Source organism: Phalacrocorax aristotelis, chromosome 4, assembly GCF_949628215.1.
Source record: "Phalacrocorax aristotelis chromosome 4, bGulAri2.1, whole genome shotgun sequence".
Classification (NCBI taxonomy): domain Eukaryota; kingdom Metazoa; phylum Chordata; class Aves; order Suliformes; family Phalacrocoracidae; genus Phalacrocorax; species Phalacrocorax aristotelis.
The window spans coordinates 11,236,288-11,254,552 of record NC_134279.1 but is presented as its reverse complement, the minus strand read 5'-3'; the positions used below and the strand labels follow the sequence as shown (position 1 = coordinate 11,254,552).

Sequence of the window (18,265 nt, the reverse complement as noted above, 5' to 3'; positions counted from 1 at the left end):
GGAAATTTCATTAGAGAAAGGGATGGGGTAAGATGGCCGGTGGAGGAAGGTAGGAAGAGTTTCCATTTGTATGCAATGAAACTTTAGTATCAAAGGGTCACTGTGACCTTTAAAAAGGGATTTTTAACAGCTCAATGTACTTACAATTCATACAACAAGAGACTTTTCAGAGGTGATCTGCTGTTCCCAGGACAGTTTTTATGCAGGCTGAGCAAAACCAACTCCAGAAGCTAAGCTAATGCAACTGCTGAATGTACTCACATCAGATCTTGAAAATATTCGCTTTTTGGCTGCAAGACTGGGTCTGCTTCAGCGACAGAGCCAACAACTATTGGTTTCTTCTGCTGTCGCCAGTAGATATTAGCGCAGTAATGTTGTATTACTACCAAATGCTTCAAACAGTGACATGGGCATATCCTTTGTTCTTCCCCAGGCAGCTGCCCAGAGGCCATTAATCTATGATGGGAAAGAGAAGGAATTGGCAGTGATTTGACTTGTATGTTGACAGAAGACACATGAACAACTGTTTATTTCCAGAGCCTTCCTGGGTAACTCTGAACATATCCCTCCTTTCATGAAAACGTAGCTGGTTACAATCTTGAGTGTAGGGAGAGAGAGGAAGCTGCATATTGATGTTTCTAAGTGCCCCTCTTACTGTCTTGCCCTCCTTATCAAAAAGAAATGTAATTTAAAATTTAAATGAGAACATTAGTGAAATCTTATTAAATTTAATTTGATTTAAATTAAAATCAAATTGCTAAAAAGTTTAATTTACATAGAAAAAATGCATAATAAAAACCTTAAACTGCAGAAGTCCTCAAGGAGAAGCAACATCATAACTCCTTTTTTCCTTCTCTTCTATCCCTCCTTTCCCAAATGGCTATATTGTGCACACTCAAATTCTTCAAGAACTCATGCACTTGAAAGAGTAATAGACTTTTCTGTATGCCAATAACTGCAAAAATATGCAACTGCAAATGAAGAAACTGATATGTGAAGGTTCAATGAGTTCTTCAAAGAACAAATGAAGCTGGCATTAGTCATTATATATCATTGCTTATATGCACGGAAGTGGGTGTATCTGTATCATGTTCCCATTCCTGCATAAACTGATAGACATATTTAACATGAACAGCTGTAAGCGTAGTATTTATATTTTAGGGTTTTTTGGTGAAAATCTGCACATCAGTCTTCTACAAATATAAGCACAATATAATCCTTTTTTCATCAGAATTAGTCATAATGATTGTGAAGAGATTTGAATTCTTACATTGCTCCTGCCCCTGTTGAGAGGGTTTTTTTTATGGATAAGCTGATAGTTTCAGTTTTCAAAGATGTCAGGCCAGCATTTTTTTATACCAATGACTAACAGCCGTTGTTCTCTGGTAGCAATTATTTTTATCTTTCACAGCATATAAAGGATTGATGTGCCCTTAACTTATCTTCTTGAGGTGAAAACTTTTTACTTTTGTCTAAAGTTTTGAGTATTTTAAAGAAAAATCCTCTAGCTCTCCATTAGAATGAAAAACTGCTTTGTCAGCATTCTGGGATATGTTTTGATTACCTGTTACCTTATGATTACACAATTAATATTGTTATAATTATTTTAAAGTAGGGTTCTGCCTTTCAAATCCCGCTTGTGTTTAAAAAAACCAACAACAACAAAAAAACCCAAACAACAAAAAAATGTACCACTGTAAGGAAGGTCTGGAATATTTTTTATGTAAATAAGCCTATCATTCATTCTCCCTGGGTAGGTTATCACCTTAGGACAGTGATTTGGACCTAGTTTCACCATAGGTATAAGATGTGCATAAAAATTCATAACTCTTTGTGATAGACTACTTTAGGACAGTGAGTAAATAATTTATTCTAGGTTTTGATGATCTGAATGCTTATTTGTCCCAAATAAAATAGCTTTTAAGCAACATATAAAGAAATCATGCTACCACTAGTTGAAATATTAAAAATAGTTGTATTATTTAGTTTAAAAATATTCTTCTGTTTCAATATATTTTCAATGTGTTTCCTGTTTCATAAATGTTACAAATTTGACTTTAAAGCAACCCAATGATAAAATATTACTCAGAACAGAAAGGACAAGGTTTAGGGAACAAAATACTAAAAACTTGTGATTCAAGAGGAACACAGACAGTAACTTGAGGTCAGGAGTCATTCGACAGACATTCAAAATTCAGGAAGGGGTGAGTGAGAGTTAGATTTGGAAATGAGAACATTCTTTACTTCATTAATATATCTATAAAAGATTCTTCTATTTTAATGTGGCTCATAATGTGGCCTAAACATAGTGAGGTTAAAGCTTAAATTTTACTTTTGTGTTCAGTTTCTTGCTGGCTGAAAAGGAGCAAAGCCCAAAAACAGTGTCAAGAGTAAAGTCTAAAAATTTATTCTCCATGGTTTCCTGTTTAAAACCAGCTCTTTGGGGTAGAATGGAAACAGGGTAAAAGAAAAGTATCAGAAATATTTAATTAACTTAATAGTAAATGAAAATGTCTGTTTACATACTCATTAAAAAAAGTCAGTACTTTATAGAAATATGAAGGATCAACTCTTGCCACATTTCTTGATATCTCCTCCTAAAATAAGAAATGTTTATCTGTTGTTCCTTGCTTTTACTTAAGCAATAGAAAGGGGAATCTATAGCATGTCATACAGTGCTGTGTACTGAAGCAGGGTGTGTGAGGAGGGCAGGGAACTGCATAAGAAGAGCTCACAACCAAGGGATAAGATTGGAGTTACAGTCTTTGCTTAACAGCATGTATGGTAACTAATCAGGATCCCTGGGTATGTCCAGGGATTAGAATTACAGTATCATTTAATACTGTGAGCCACCATCTTCTGGTGGATGCTGCCTTTCTCCTTCTAGTCTCCCCTTCCTTTAAATATATTTGAATATTTAATTTTACCATCAGCAGCCTCCTGTTTAATTGTGTGGAGATAGGCAGTCTAAACAAGTTCTGCTGGGAAATCTATCTCCCAGCTGAACTGCTGAGTGAATAAAAGACTTGGCTCTTGTTTTGTCAACGCTATTTATTATATGACTACAATACTGTTCTCTTCAACAGACCCATGAAGGATAATTGTTACTTTCCTAGAACAGTATTTTTCCTGATTTAGGGAAGGGGGAGTAAGAAGAAATCCACTCTGATCTGAGACCTGCGGATTCCCATGTAGGAAACAAAAATGTTTTTCCTCCTTATAGTCTTTAATTTTGACCATCTTAATATTAGCTAAGAAGTCCTTTCTTGTTTGAAGTGCAGGATTTTAGGTTTTATTTTGAAAATGTTCACATCTTGTTAACTTTTCTCCTCCCTGCCCCAGTTACACTGACAATAGCATTGAGTTCAGTTTTTTATTCTCTCATTTTAGGAGTTTTCTGATGAATAGGTATTTTCCTGAGGAAGGAGTCTAAGATCTACCAATCCACTCCACTGTTGATCCCTATATCTCTCTATTTGTTTCCTCAAATGAAGCAACTGGTAAGCTTTACATACAAAGAAGATAATTTGCTCATAATTGCATCAAAATGTGCCATTTCATCAAACAAGCTAGTTTTACTTGTTTATTCTTAAGCATTTAATAATGTTTAAGAAGATGTATTATTTGTAACTGTGTCAAGCTTCATCCATCTTCTATAACAGAAAAAAGACTAAAAGCAGAATTTGATAATTTATTTTAAACCATATTACTGTGATAACTGTTCTGCAAATGGCGTAGGATACCAGTTTTGTCCTCAGCATCCCTAATTATATGGCTGTCTAATTGGTTCTTATTATTTCAACATCACAACACAGATTATCATCAGTTATTGTCTCATTAATACCAATTGGTTTGATATCAGTGGTATCTGTGCAGTCAAGTTTCCTGTTTGCACATGGGATACAGAGCTGTGCAGTGGTCTTTGACAAGCAGTACAGAAAGAATAACACTTGGAGAACCTGTCACTGATTTGGTGGCCTTTATTTCAACAGCTTTTTGACATCCTTTTGTGAAGACTGGTGCTGCATTGGGGAAGACAGAGGTAGGGTTTGCTTAAGGTATTTTTGTTAGCGTCATTATATTCTTAGTTTCTTTAATTCTTGGCCCTCAAACTGCATACACAAATTGCAAGTCTGAGAAAAAAGGCTGGAGCTGAAAATGCTTTCCTGTAGCCCTGTGCCAAGCAGAGGTTTGGCAAAGAAATTAATCTACAAAATTACTCTACAAAAATCTACAAAAATCTTTTTGCTATTCTGAATCAAATACTTCCTTTAATGGTGCTGGAAACAGTGTAGTTTGCTTTTACTTTTTGACCTCCTTAGCTGTGCTTGCATTCTTTTACCTTTCTTTGTGAACTTAGAGATACTAATCTCCACTTACACCAGGTTAAGGTAACTCAGAGTATATCTAATAGGCTGGTTCAGAGAAATTGCTTAAAGGTTTTTTCATTTTTTTTTATTGGAACTACACAATCTTGTTTCTGCTCTACGCCCATCCTCTTAACAATGCTAAAAGCAGTTTGAGTACAGAACTGGGGGATCTTTCATTTCTACATATCAACTGCTGTCTGAGGTATAAATGAGTAAATTTCATCCCTGACCGCTGACCTTTCCTGTAGGTAGAACTTCATGACTATAAATTTTTGAAATGAAGGGACCAGAAACCAGTCTTACATCATTAGGGAAAAAAAGATTTAAGTTTTCCATTAAGATAGAAAGCACATGCTTTCAGGTCTTAGAAAGCATTCAAATGGTGGAAGGTACAATTACACATATAGGTTTTTAGGGGGCCTTTGGAGAAAATCTCACAGCTCAAATGGAGGCTTGAAGAGTTGCAGTCCTTTTACAGAAAAGGCCCAACGCATGCACAGAAAAAGACAAGTATTCCTTGTTAAACAAAGCAAGAACAAAGAAATAAAGCATTCTCTGATACCACTGTGTAAGTTGCCATTACATTATACTTCAAGGAATGACAGCAGTTAAATGGAAGGAGAAAATTGGAGGAGATAGAGATGGCAGACCATAAGAATTGTGCATGAAGTGAAAATTGAGTGATTGAGTTGGCTGAACAGGGAAATAATTTCCTCTCCTAACCTAATGCACTAAAGGAGAAAAAAAACCCCTGAACTGTGGTTGTGGGCCATGAGGCTTTTCAGGTGGCACAGCTTCTATCACCTGTTTTATCCTTTTCCCAATCTAGAATTTAAATATCCAGTTTAAATAAAAATATTTAAAAATGGTATACTATATATATATCTTAGCACCAAGGTAAAAGTAGAGGATGGATTTTCTTGCTGTTATCTTGGCAGCTCTGCTTGTAACAGCTCTGACTGTGTTTTCATGTTAGATGACTATTTTGAGACCGCAAAGCAATGTGGAATGAAGAGATATCTTGCCTTTTGCAAAAAAATTTAAGCCAAGAACTTGAGACAAAATTCTAGAACAACCACCTGAAAACTGCAGGCCGCTCCAAAATGGGAGGAATAAAGAGAAAATATCAGGGCATCTTATTAGTTTGTCAGAATGACAAATAACTGGGGTTTTTGTTTTATTTATTTTTTAAAAAAGAAAATTAAGAAATACAACTTACACTGCTCTTTCAAGTGTATCTTATTTACTTCTGCTCCTTCTTGCAGGTCAAAATTAAAATTATGTTGAAGAAGATATTTTGTCATGAGCTAATGGCCTGGATAACCTTAATAAGAAGTGGTAGCAGTTTAAGAAAAATAAATGATCTTTATTCTCTAATCTCTGAATTATTGGGGGGAGTAGAGGTTGTCGTTTCAGTGCAATTCCTACATAAACTAAAATTGAAAAAATATGGTAAAACTAAAGCAACTTATAGTTCACCTTAGAGAAAATATTTGTCAAAGCAACATCAAAGTCTGCAGTGTCATGAACTGACACTGAGAGAGATTCCTCCTGAGAGAGGTATTGTATTTAAAATGTCTTTTCTCCTTCATGCCCTCTTTGAAATACTTTGCTTTCATAAAAGTTATAGATCCATATTTCATTCCAGGGACACGCAACCTGATGTCCATCAAAAGTTTCCATTTTGTAGATTAAAAGTAGAAGTTTTGGAACTGGACACCTGTTTAATTTTTTTTTTTCCCAGTATCTGGAGGCTTTAGTTTTCCGTTAGTTCTTTGCATCCTGTATTTTATTTACAGGCACTTTGGAGTGAGGTCCCGGCTTTGCTTCCTGCTTGTCCCCTGCTTGGCTGGTGGGGTGCTGTGGGTTGACTGGTCTCCATTGTGATGGCATCCTCTCAGAGTGCAAGCGTGTAGGATCAGTGTAATTCCAGAAGGCTCTGGAGAAGCGCTAAGAACAGCTTATCCTTTTTATATGGCTTACAAAACGATGTCGTGTGTGTGTCTGTGTGTATTTTTATATATGTATGTGCATGCAGTGTGAAAATGACTAAAAATTTGCATTTGTTTCAGTACATTTATATACTTGGGAGAAGGGGATACGAATAACTGAAAGTGCCCAGGCTTTTGACACAGTCTTCCTTGTTAGTTCCCTGACCCGCAGAGATGGACAGCGGTCAAGGTACTGTACATTGTGTTATGACACCAGGTTAACCTTTGGTGCTCTCCTGTTCATTCTCAGAAATGTACAAAGTGGTGTCTCCCTGAACACAGGAGGAAAGGAGGTGCTTGGTCACAGCTCTGGCTCTCATCACCCGTGCCTCTCCCAAGGGATCCCCTGTAGCACTGTCCCACCGGAGTTTGCCTGGGTACCGCTTTTCTCTGTCTGAGCCATCTCTCTGCATGTTTATCTTCTCTCCTATCTTACTAATTAACAAAATAATTTCCAATTAGAATCTCTGATGCTGGTTACTTGGCTTCCTCAGCAGGTCATGTTTCAGGCAGTTTGGGAATACCTACACTTGCAGCAACCTTAATTAAAGGTGGATGGATGCAGCTGAGTTCAGCAGTTTCAGTGAGTTCCTGTTTCGGTCTGAAATGCTGTATTTTGACTCTACACAGAAGATTCAGTTTATTTTAATGCTCATTAAAGATGAACTAAGGCAAGGTCTAGGTGTTGTGCTGAGAAGGTATAGCCAGTATTACAGGGAGAGAGGCAACAGGACAGTAGAGATTTTAGATCTCTGCATGAAAATTTTAGTTTCATAAAAATGCATTTGAAGTTTATAAATGCCAGTTTAGAAGTTTTTGCATACACAAATTCTCTGAAACACACATCCTTCTCTTTCAAGAGCATTCTGATTCATTAGTTTGCTTCATACTTAATCTGCTCATTCTAGGAAACTCGCATCTGTAATTTTTTTATTGCTGTGAACTAACAGATAGTCAAAGGTTGATAGGATTTCATTACTAGCTTTGAGTAGCATTTCAGCTTTTAAGTACTTAAATGCCTGAGCTTAGCATTAAGATTTTTGTCTCAGTTCCATAACACGCTTCTTTTTTTCAGAGTGGCCAAGTTCAGATTTTCATCCAGAAAGCCAGAAGTCTTCAAATAACAGGTAAAATTTGTTCTTTGAGGTGACTAAATTTGCATGAGTTTAAAAGAGTTTTTTAAACCTTTGCACTTTTACCCAAATCTACCTCTTGAATTCAAACAGCACAATCCCAGTGGATCAGGCGGGTGTGTTGCTGTCTTTAACATCTTTACTTATACATAAAACTCTCTTCCCCCTTGTCTTGTTTTAATTAAAATGTAGTTTTGAATAAAGCATTTTTACCCCACCCTGAGGCTGCATGTTGAAAAAAGACTGAACTAAACCACCACTATTTCCAGTCAGCTGCTTTAACTGAAGCTGGTCTGTGAACTTTAGCTACTCAGTTGAAGAAAATGTGCTAAGTCTACACCATTACTTTAACAAAGTGTAGTTCCTAGCTTTACATTTCCTTTCCTGCCTTTAAAACAAGGAGTATCTTGGTCTGATCTGTGTTAATTTCTCCCAGGAAGTCTGCAGATGTGTGATTTACATGTAGACCTATGTGGCTTCTTAACAGCTGCTGCCTGAACTACACACCAGTTCAGAGCGGCCTGCAATAACTTGTTGAATGGTACATTAAAACATCTGAAGAAGAGGTGTGTTTGCAAGCCAGTAATGTAGAGTGCGTTGCCAGCTCTGGGTTTAGGGAGACCGTTGTTGCAGTTTGACACATCACTGTGCCTTGTTTTATTGTACTGTAATTTTAAAGCCAGATTTAAAGCAGTGAAGCATTTTGGTACAGATAAGTTTCGTGCCTGTGGTTGCTGTAGGTATCTACCTGGCCTTTAGCCAGCGAGCCTCTGTTAAAAATTAATATAGTAAGCACTGGCCTAAATTACTCAACTTCATTCTTTTGGTGAAAGTAGGATTTGCACCATCACTTTATTTTATCAAATTCATTTGAGTACGCTAGGCTGACTGGCCTAATGTGTTGGTTACTACTGAAACGCCAAGTGTCTGTGTACAGCTCCATACTGCGCGGTATGTTGCTGTTGGAAGACTCTCTTCTCTGGAAGGAAGAAGGCACTTTTGTGGAGGTCTGAACTGAGGTGACTGTCTTGCTGCCAGTATCTCTAGATCATCTAAAGCAATGTGGAGAGTTTTGTAGTTGGAGGACTCAGAGGTAGATTATCAACTTCTAAATTATATCCTTACTTCTGAGAGCCCCAGGTGCCTTTGGAGAGTTTATAATCAGTTATCTACCTTGAACTCCACTTACTGCCTTTAGAATGGTCTTTTCTTTTCTATTCAAAGGTTTTATAAGATAAGAATTGAGATAGAGATAAGAAACAGAGAGATATAAGACCTTTAATTGGTTGCTAGTTTCTAGCATTCTGTATTTCCGTGTGTATTTATAATGATGTCTCTTAGTGCTTACTAAGGGGAATATTTACTCTCTTCCTCCTACTCCAACTCTGTCAGGAAGCCAGAGTATATTGACTCCACAATCTTGAAATATAGTAATATGATAAATTGACTGTTTAGCCAATAATACATACTCTACAGATGGTTCAAAATATTTGTTGTGTAACTACAGAATAAACCGGTGACTGAGTACAGGCGATGGCTCAAGCTACGAAAACCACTGTGTACCCTAATTCTTGGACACTGCATTGTCTATTGAAATTTGCATATCCACGTTGCTGATAAACCCCACACTGTGCACTGGAAGGTCCCCAAGAGTGTGATACAGAGGTGCTAACAGGCTGGGGTGGGAAGCTGTCTGAAGCTAACTGTTAGGAAACGCTGGAGTGAGGAGTCAGGGTCCAACTTCTCAGGGTACTGCACCCAGCTGTGCTGGAGGTTCCTAACAACAAAGCACCCCTTGGACTTCGTGCCAGATTATCCCCCTTTTCATCACAAAAAGAATTATCTGCGTCCGTGGTCTAATGTCCCACTGGAATTAATAAAAGCTTCCGTCTTGTTTGTTAGGGCATTTAGGAGTGTTTTGCTTCTACTAAGAATATCCCAACACCACAGATAGTGGTATTCTGGAAACCATCTGCCTCAATTACGTCTTCTAAAGCTACTTTTAATCTCTAATCAAAGGTTAATTATGCCAAGATTTGGGCCATGAAGACTGCAGAGGAGAGAAAAGGAAGAGAAAGTGTCTACAGCACTCACCAAAGACAAGGGAAAATCAGGTATAAGTCAGTGCTACGATTTGTAGGTGGGATTCAGTAGCAGGAATGCCGAGACAAGCTCTGAAACACCATGCTGAGGCTGTGAAGCTGCCACTTGCCAGCATCTCTTTGCAGAGGGCTTGTACTTTGCCAGAGTTTCACTTATGCCTCCCAGATGGTGTCTTCCTACCTGTCCTGGCACCCACCCAATGCTATCTGTCAGTATTTAACTTAGAGTGTCATTCGTTAACTCCTGTGTCTCGGAAGCATAGATTAGTGCCCTGTATGTACCTCCATTTCCCAATTTTGTTCATATTTGCTAGGGAGAGTCCTCCCCACGGTTTTTTTTTCACCTGGACATGGATCCAAGATTAAAGTCCGGTATGAGGCTGGATCTCTACTTTAAAATTTGGAACAAACAGGTTATGGGAAGATTAAATGCAAATTTAATTCCAATAGGAGCGGAACAGCCGGGTTCCTCTCTGACTGCTTCCTTCGTGTGGAGCTGGGGCTGAGTCTTCAGTGTCCATAACAACAACTTTCTCTGCAAATGGTGTCCTAATTCTGTCTAAAACTGTCCTGGGGGACTTTGACAGCTCCTCTGAGTTCTCTTTGCTATTTCTCTTCATCTGTTCCCCTTTATCCAAAATTCTTTTCATGATGCCAGTCTGTTGCAAATATGGTTTTGATGGATTATTTGAATATTAGCTACCGTTTGAACAATTTCAGCCCAGCACTTCATGAGTTACCATTGAAGTTCTTGAAGTACTCAAAAAAAAAAAAATAAAAAAAATTCAAGCTTTTATATACATATTCAGAGGAGATTTTTATCTTTAGAATATTCTGTACAGCTCTCTAACACTTCACTGATATGAATAAAAAAAATCTGATCATTGGGTTGTTTTTAGATGGATGGAGGATGTATTTCCATTTCTTTTCCCTTCTTCCTTGTCCCCAACCACTCAGAATTGGAGAAATCTGGGTTTGTCAGAGCATGCTCACAGCCTGAGGATTGGACTGTTGCCTTGGGAGTTAGAAATTCCTGTCCCAGAGAGAGGCACTTCAAGTTTCAGCAAAATTTTGAACGTGATTCTCCACTATTCAAAAGGGTTCCTGAAGCACAGGCTTCTTAGGACAGCTTTTTTCACCTCCACGTTTCCTCACAGTTTGTGTGTTAAGAAATCCAGTGTGATAAGATATTTTGAGAATACCTATCAGATAGACCTGTACTAGGTGGAGACAAGGTGATAGATGAATCTTGCTGCCTCTACCCCTGGAGCTGTAAACATACTAGTCTTGAAATCAAGTGTGTTTTTTATATGACTTGTGGTCGAAACAACCATAGCTAGGGGGTTTTAAGGCAGCTGATGAAAACTAGCTGCTTTGATATTGTTGAATCTCAGCAGTACACCTAGAGAGTTCTTAATTTGCCTGAAATTCTCTTGTGATCTATCCCAAAAATAATTGCTGGGGTTATGCTGGAAATGTGTATGGATATTTTAAAAATTTGTTTGTTTGCTTTTTGTTCCTATCTGCGGTTTAATGTTATTATTCCTATGATACCTGGAAAGAGACCAGTTCGGTGGATTTCTTTCAACTTGACACTTAAATCTGATTTCACTCATCAGATTATTTAATATGATGTAGTTACCTAAAAAAAAAAATTAGATGTAATTTCTTAACTTACTGGAGTAAATTATTACTTAGTGTAAATACAGAAGCCATTAGCTGTCATTTGCTCAGTTTTCTCTGAGAACTTGCACTTTAGTGTAAAAATAAACATGGTTTTATTTCCTGTTTCTTTAATATTTTTAATATCTGGTGTCTCTATCATTATTACCTACAGGTTTGGAATGTATAGTAAAATATAGTCCCTATTCATAAAGGCAAATACAAAAAAAAGAGATAGAAGAAGCAGTAGTTAGGGATGAAATTATTCTCATCTTTGGAATAAGTGGCAATTGCAGAATATCATCCGCCTAACCATTGTAAAATTTCTGTAAACATCATGACAGGGATGAGTTTTAAGAGTAGTTTGAAGAGAAGGACAGCTGTTGCTTTGTGAATAATCATTTTTTTGTTGTTGTTGTTGCAAATGCTACAAACGACAGCATTACTGAAAACAGAGATAGAATATACCACTTGGTTGCTCATCCTTTTAGTGCTTCCCTTCTGTCAAGGCCCAAGTCCCCAAAGTATGCTTTTGGGGAACATATGCTGTCTGCCAAAACTCATTTGAAATCCGAAAGCAGAATAATGTTTTGCTTAACTTTGTTTTTCAAATGTAAACCATTTACATTTAGGGTGAAATGCTCCTTGTAACTGCAGGAATGCTGTACTGTAAATCACTAAGTTTTTTCTAAAGAAGTTCAGCTGTTTTTAAAGGCATACTTTTAAGCTTTAAAGATGTGTTTTCCCAAATTACTTGAAAACTAGACTGACTAGAATAGAAACACCAGACCAAGAATTTTAAGTGTTTGTGCCTTACAATAAAAATAAGTGCTTAGGGTGGTTTCCCTACCAGTTAATCGCTGCGAGTATCTCATTACGTTAAAAAACTCTCTCTCCTTTCTGGATGGAAGTAAGATAAAATTCTAAATGAGCGAGCACTGTCCACGAGAGCTGCTGTGAGGGCTATGGAAATTCACACTCTGCCACCACCTTCCTGAAATGTATAACAAATTGCATCAGTAGTTTGTTAATATTTTTATATTTTGCAGGCCCAGAGTGGAGGGTCTTGGAGCAGCAGAGGTCTGCAACCTACCGGGAGTGGAGAGACGATGTGCTCCTGCCAGCTGCCTTACCCACAAGAGACACGCCACCCAGCTCTAAGATAATTGTATAATATAAAAATCCTTTCAAGATGATTTACCTAAACAGATAACTCGGATAGCTCTATTCATGGCTAGAGCATTCCTGATAAATGAGAAAGGATAATTACATTTTTTTTAGATTTTTTCCTGTCTGCATGTAAGATACAGTTTTTCTAGCAGATTCCTATCCTTGGAATACATTTCTTGCTGTGAGGGCCAGTGCTGAGGCAAAGGTAGTAGATTATAGCTTTCTGTCATCAAGTACCATTTGTTTCTACTAGCTTCAACAGAAATGCCACCCCAAAAAATCTCCTCACCTAGGTTTAATTGTGAAAAAAGTCCCCAAATCTTTCTCATTTTGTCCTAATCTTGGTTTACTTCTGAGATTATTTACTATTAACTGCAGTAGGAGAAGGATTTCACAAGCTCAGATTTGTCCTTTTCAGAAAGCATGTTAAATTAAAACATATCTATGTATGAATGTGTATATAATATCTGTACATAAAGCCTTATACATATGGTAATGTGTTTTATAATACTTTGAGTGAGAGCCTGGATGGATGAACCACTTGTGAATATGGGCATAAATTGCTTGGTGCTTCAGAAAAGGTGTCTGGGGCAAGCGAGAGTGCTGAATACTCTCAGTAACTCACGGCACTGTCAGGATGCTACAAATGTGAATAATGCCAGTACATCCAAGCTGAGAACAGCTATTCTTTTTTAATCATTTACTACACCGTGCTACAGGAAGCCAGCTTACACGTTGTCATGGTTTTAGCTGGGATGGAGTTAATTTTTTTCACTGCAGCTGGCATAGTGCTGTGCTTTGGACTTAGTATGAAAATAGCATTGATAACACACTGATGCTTTGGTTGTTGCTGGGCAGTGCTTGTACTAGTCAAGGGCTTTTCCAGCCTCCCATGCTCTGCCGGGTGCACAAGAAGCTGGGAGGGGACGGGGCACAGCTAAGAGAGTGGATTCAAACTGGCCAAAGGGATATTCCATGTCATGTAACATCATGCCCAGTATGTTAACTGGGAGGGGCTGGCTGGGGGAGGGAGGCAGCAATTGTGGCTCGGGGACCGGCAGCATTGGTTGGCGGGTGATGAGCGGTTGTATCATTTGTGTTTCTGTTTTTTTCTCTTTTTCCTTTTTATTTTGTTATAGTTGTTGTTGTTGTTATAATGATTATTATTATTATTATATTTTAATTATTAAACTGTTCTTATCTCAACCCACAAGTTTTTTTTTTTATTCTGGTTTTGCTCTTCCAATTCCCCCCCGTCCCACAGGGGTGGGGGGAGTGAGCGAGCGGCTGCGTGGTGTTTAGTTGCCGACAGGGGCTGAACCACGGCACACGTTTTCATAGCAGAGCATGTGCCCACAGTGCAGCATAGAAAGGCACAAACCCCTCAAGGGTGTGGAACTAGGGGGTTGAAAAGGGAAATATTTTGCGGAGAGTATCTGTGGGGAGCGAGGTGTCCTGCAGCAAGATCAGAAGGTTTGCTTTCACAATGGGGCTGATGCTTTACGTAATTTCAGTCACCTTCAGTTTGCCTGAACCTCAGCCTCTCAGCTGAGCATTAAGAGCAGTCCAACATCTAAATCCCATGGGTTTGGTGCCTTCCCAATCTGGTTGTAGTAATTAATCTAAGTTTGTGACTTTGTTTTGCTGAATATTTGCTAACAATATATACTTTGAAAGTACTGGCTATCTTACTGGGGCTTTCAACAAATTGACACTTCATAATTTTAAGCACTTCCAACCCAAATACCTGATATAGTACAAAAAAGCCAATGCACAAGCTGATGTGTCCTAACTTTCACAAGCTAATTTAAAGGGGCAACATGTTTATGAAACAAGATACTGGTACAATAAGGAGCATTTTAATCACCTGCTATTCATTTGTTGACTCTGGGGTGGAACTAAACTTCTAAAGTACAATGTAAGTGTACTATGCTGCTACACAGCTACCTCTGAAGTATTCAATTAAGTTTAAAATATCAAATTTTTTAGTTTCTTTGTGTTCAGAGAAGTCAGATAATGGAAACAGAGAAACTCGAAATAGCAATCTGTTACTTTCTGAGAGCTCCTCTCTGTCCTCAGCGATGAGATTTACAATGCTGTAATGTTGCAATTTCATCATTATTTTGTAATCTTCTTAAATGAGTGTCTCATGTTAGTGCAGGCAATCACAATAACTGCTTGAATAGGATTTGCTGCTGAGCAAAGCTGCTTGTGTTGCAAAAGCAACTAGAGAAACACACAAGCAAAAAAATATTGTGCAAAGGTGTTTACTTTCCCATCGCGTTTAGAGTGAGTCCTGAGAAGGGAATTTAGTTATGACTTCACCCGTGCTAGCAGGATGCCAGCAAATTGTCAAAAAAGGAAATAATACTCTAATAGCAGCTTAAGGCAAGTTCAAAAACAAAGGAGATTTGAAACCACAACGCTTATTTAAAGTGGAATACTGTCATGTTTCCATAGAGTGAAAAAGAAACTTGCCTCTTTCAAAAATTCACTTGGCTTTGTAATGCCTACTGCTGCTGCGGTCTCTTAGCCTGGGAGAGGACTTGCACTGGGTGAAGCATGCTGTCTGTACGGCAGATGATCCTTTATACGCAATAGCTGTGTCCTGGGAAGGGGAGGCTCAGCAGCTTCCCTTCCCTCAGAGGTGGCGGCTGAGGCCACGGAGGCAAAAAGAAATGACCCCAACAGATTGTGCCTGTTCGCATTTGAACATGCTTGTCTTAGAAATGACCCAATAACTTTTTTTTAAAATAAGGTTGCCTCAAAACCAACCTTTCCTTAAGCATTATTTATTCATGTTACAGTGTACTTATTCCTTTCAGATAAAATATTGGCTGTGCATTCTGTGTATGTACTATCCTGTTGAAATCTTTGAGACTATTCACGTGGGTAAAGTTATATATATGGGTCTGTAGTGTTAGGGTCTGAAGATGACATTAAATCACTGAGGTTCACAGTTAATAGAGAGGCATTAAAAAGCACAGTTCTAGCTCAATTTTTAAAGGATTTTTCCCCCAGAAGAATATAGCAATAACATCAACGTATGACTGATGTATCATACTCCTCAATTTATTTTTCTCTTCAAACTTAGGCTAGGAAAATATTGCTACTCATTACCTCTTTGCCTGTATGCAGCCTGCTTACTTCTGCTTTTGTTCTTTTTATCAGAGATATTGATCTATGATCTTATGTCCGTTGACTGAGTCATGCTTCAGGCTGTTGGCCCTAGGCCTAATTGTACTTCTGGTTTCAGAATTCTTTGTAATATCTGCCTGCAGGCTTCTTCCATTTAAAAAACAAGAGTGTAGCTGCTGTACAAGTAATGTTGTAAATGACATAGTACTGGTGCCTCTTCTGGTCTATTTGAGTTCCAGGTTCAGAAAAGGAAATACTTATCCTCATTTTTATTTGCAGGTTTTTGAAGTGGTGTGAAGAAAAAGTGGGAATTGGGGAATTGTTGTAATTATCTTCTTTAGAACCTTATGGATGTTCTGTAGTTATCAGAATAACAGCTCTTTCCCCCCAAGTCCTGCTCAAGTCACAATTCTGAATTTCTTCTTCTCCATAAAAGATTTTTTTGCATGCTTGGTATTTTTAAGCCAGTTTCTTGAGAATTCATTTTAAATTCAATTTTGTGTCTGAAATAAGATGCAAAATAAGTAAAATGGTAAAGAAAAATTACACATTTTTCTCCAAAACACAATTAAAAATATGATCAAATATTGTATCTTGATCTTTATAAATATGAAAATATGCACTGATTCTAGATAAAAGTTAACATGTGCTAATAACGATTGCATTAAAATATGTTTCCTCCAAGTATATTTATCAGCCATAATTAATGTTGCAAAATTAATGTTGCACTAGAGCTACGGGGGTTGGAGGATGTTTACGTACCAACAACTGATGACAGAGCTGGAAATGCAGTTGGCCTACACCTGTACCTGTGTAGGCAGGGTGCTCTGATGTAATCGTGTAAGACAAAGTTAGAAGGATTACATCATCAGGCCATACTGTCACTTGCTGATAGTATCAGGGCTGCAACATGATGCTTCTAGCGCTACTGAAAGCTGATTAACTCCTTTTTGGATATCACAAGACTCACAGTGGTGACTCAACCAGAGTTCCATCTTAGCTGAGTAAAAAATCATTTGTTTGAAAGAAACAGGTTTTGTTCTTCTTTTCAACCACTGGAAGTAAAATTGAAGTTTATTGATGCAATCTACTGGTTCCTCTCACTGACAGCAGTTTTTGTTAATTCTTCAAAGACGCCTTAAGCAACAGCTAAAATGAGGGATGATGAAAATGTACAGGGAGCTTGCTTACTTTGTAGGCAGGTTTACTTGCCAAAAAAAGTACCTAAAATGCAGCTAAAAGATAATATGTGGGCATCTTTCTTCTATAAATGCAGGCACAGGACAAGGCCCTTAGCTAAGGATTTTAATTATTGGAGGATCATCTCATGGAAGTATTTTCCTCAATCAAGTAGTCAGTTTGCCAGTTAGCTGTTGAACACTTAAATACAGCAAAATACAATATTGGGCTGTTCTAAAGCTAAAGGATCACAAATCTTGTTACATTTCCAAGCTGGGTGCTAAAAGACTTCTTTTTATAAAGAGAGGTACAGATACATCATCGTCTGGCTTTAGATACAGTATCTCACTCTGATTTTCACATGTTAAAATGAAGCGGCTTTCACAGCTAAATACTCTCACATGTACCTTTTTTAAAAAGTGTATTTAGAAAAAACATCTTTATACTCAACTGATACATATTTCAGTTCTGCAACTAGCGCTGTAAGGGTAGGCAGCACATAAGCAACTACTTCAACTTAACAGAGCTCTGCTTATGCAGGACATACAGAAAAAGTGGTTGATTTTTCCACTTGTGGATGCAAGAGGGCCTGTGTTCGTTGGGAAAGATGGGTGTGAGGGCAGTATGTGGGAGAATATGGAGTAGCTGGAGTCCTTACAGGTGATGCAGTGAAATTCCATCAGTAATCACAGTAGATATCTTTGACCATCAACTCTGAACCAATATGAGAAACAGGGTAAGGGTGTGAAAAAATGAGGTCAATATATTTTTTCAAGCTAGGCAGAGGTGTTTTATGTTAAAGTAGGTACTGAAGATTTGAATTTTACCTGTGAAGGTGGAAGATTATTAAGTATTAGAGTCCTCCTCAGCTGATCTCTTTCCACACTTTGTCTACTCCCTTCCGCTCCCCTCCATACTTACATTTGACATTACAGCTTTCCACAATTATTTACTAAAAAAATAAAAAGTCTTAATAAGATGAGAGCTTGCAGACACACTTAAGATAGTTAATTTTCATATCTGAAAGTTCTCAGAAATTCAGGAGCTAGAGAAGGGGTGCAGATTGGTTATTTATTTCACGGCTGGAAATACAGGTTTTCAGAGAGACAGCAAGCATTGACAAGAAACAAACTCCAGTCCTAATTGTCTGTGAGAAGGCAATAGGTAATCACTGTAAATCTAAACAATATAATTAGCAGTGCGTTTAAGCAGTAATGTCTCAGTTTAATTTTCAGTTTTTGAGATAGAATGGGTGGCAGATTTAAGGAAAGAAGAGGGCATAGAGAAAGAATATAAGGGCAGCCTGACGTTAACAGCTGAAATTATATTTTTAAATTACTTTTAAAAAACAGGTTGTTGATAGAACATTGATTTCAGCTCAGAGTAGTAATTTCAAACAGCTGGAAAAAGATCTCTCAAATACACCTTCAGCTTTTGGTTTGGTTTAGAAAATGCAAATGGATTTGAAAAAGTGGCTGCCATTAAAAATGACAGAAAGCTTTGTAAAAATACCAGCCTCA

The 18,265-nt window shown here is 37.8% G+C and overlaps 2 long non-coding RNA genes across 2 annotated transcripts; both read left to right on the top strand.

The window, feature by feature from the left end:
* Positions 1-365: 365 nt before the first annotated feature.
* LOC142056904 (uncharacterized) lies at positions 366-6,551 on the top strand. Its single transcript, XR_012660463.1, has 4 exons — positions 366-548; positions 3,391-3,500; positions 3,993-4,042; positions 6,443-6,551. It is a non-coding gene; the product is annotated as an uncharacterized LOC142056904 (long non-coding RNA).
* Positions 6,552-6,664: 113 nt separating this feature from the next.
* LOC142056903 (uncharacterized) lies at positions 6,665-12,921 on the top strand. Its single transcript, XR_012660462.1, has 4 exons — positions 6,665-6,738; positions 7,437-7,488; positions 9,514-9,608; positions 12,308-12,921. It is a non-coding gene; the product is annotated as an uncharacterized LOC142056903 (long non-coding RNA).
* Positions 12,922-18,265: the final 5,344 nt, after the last annotated feature.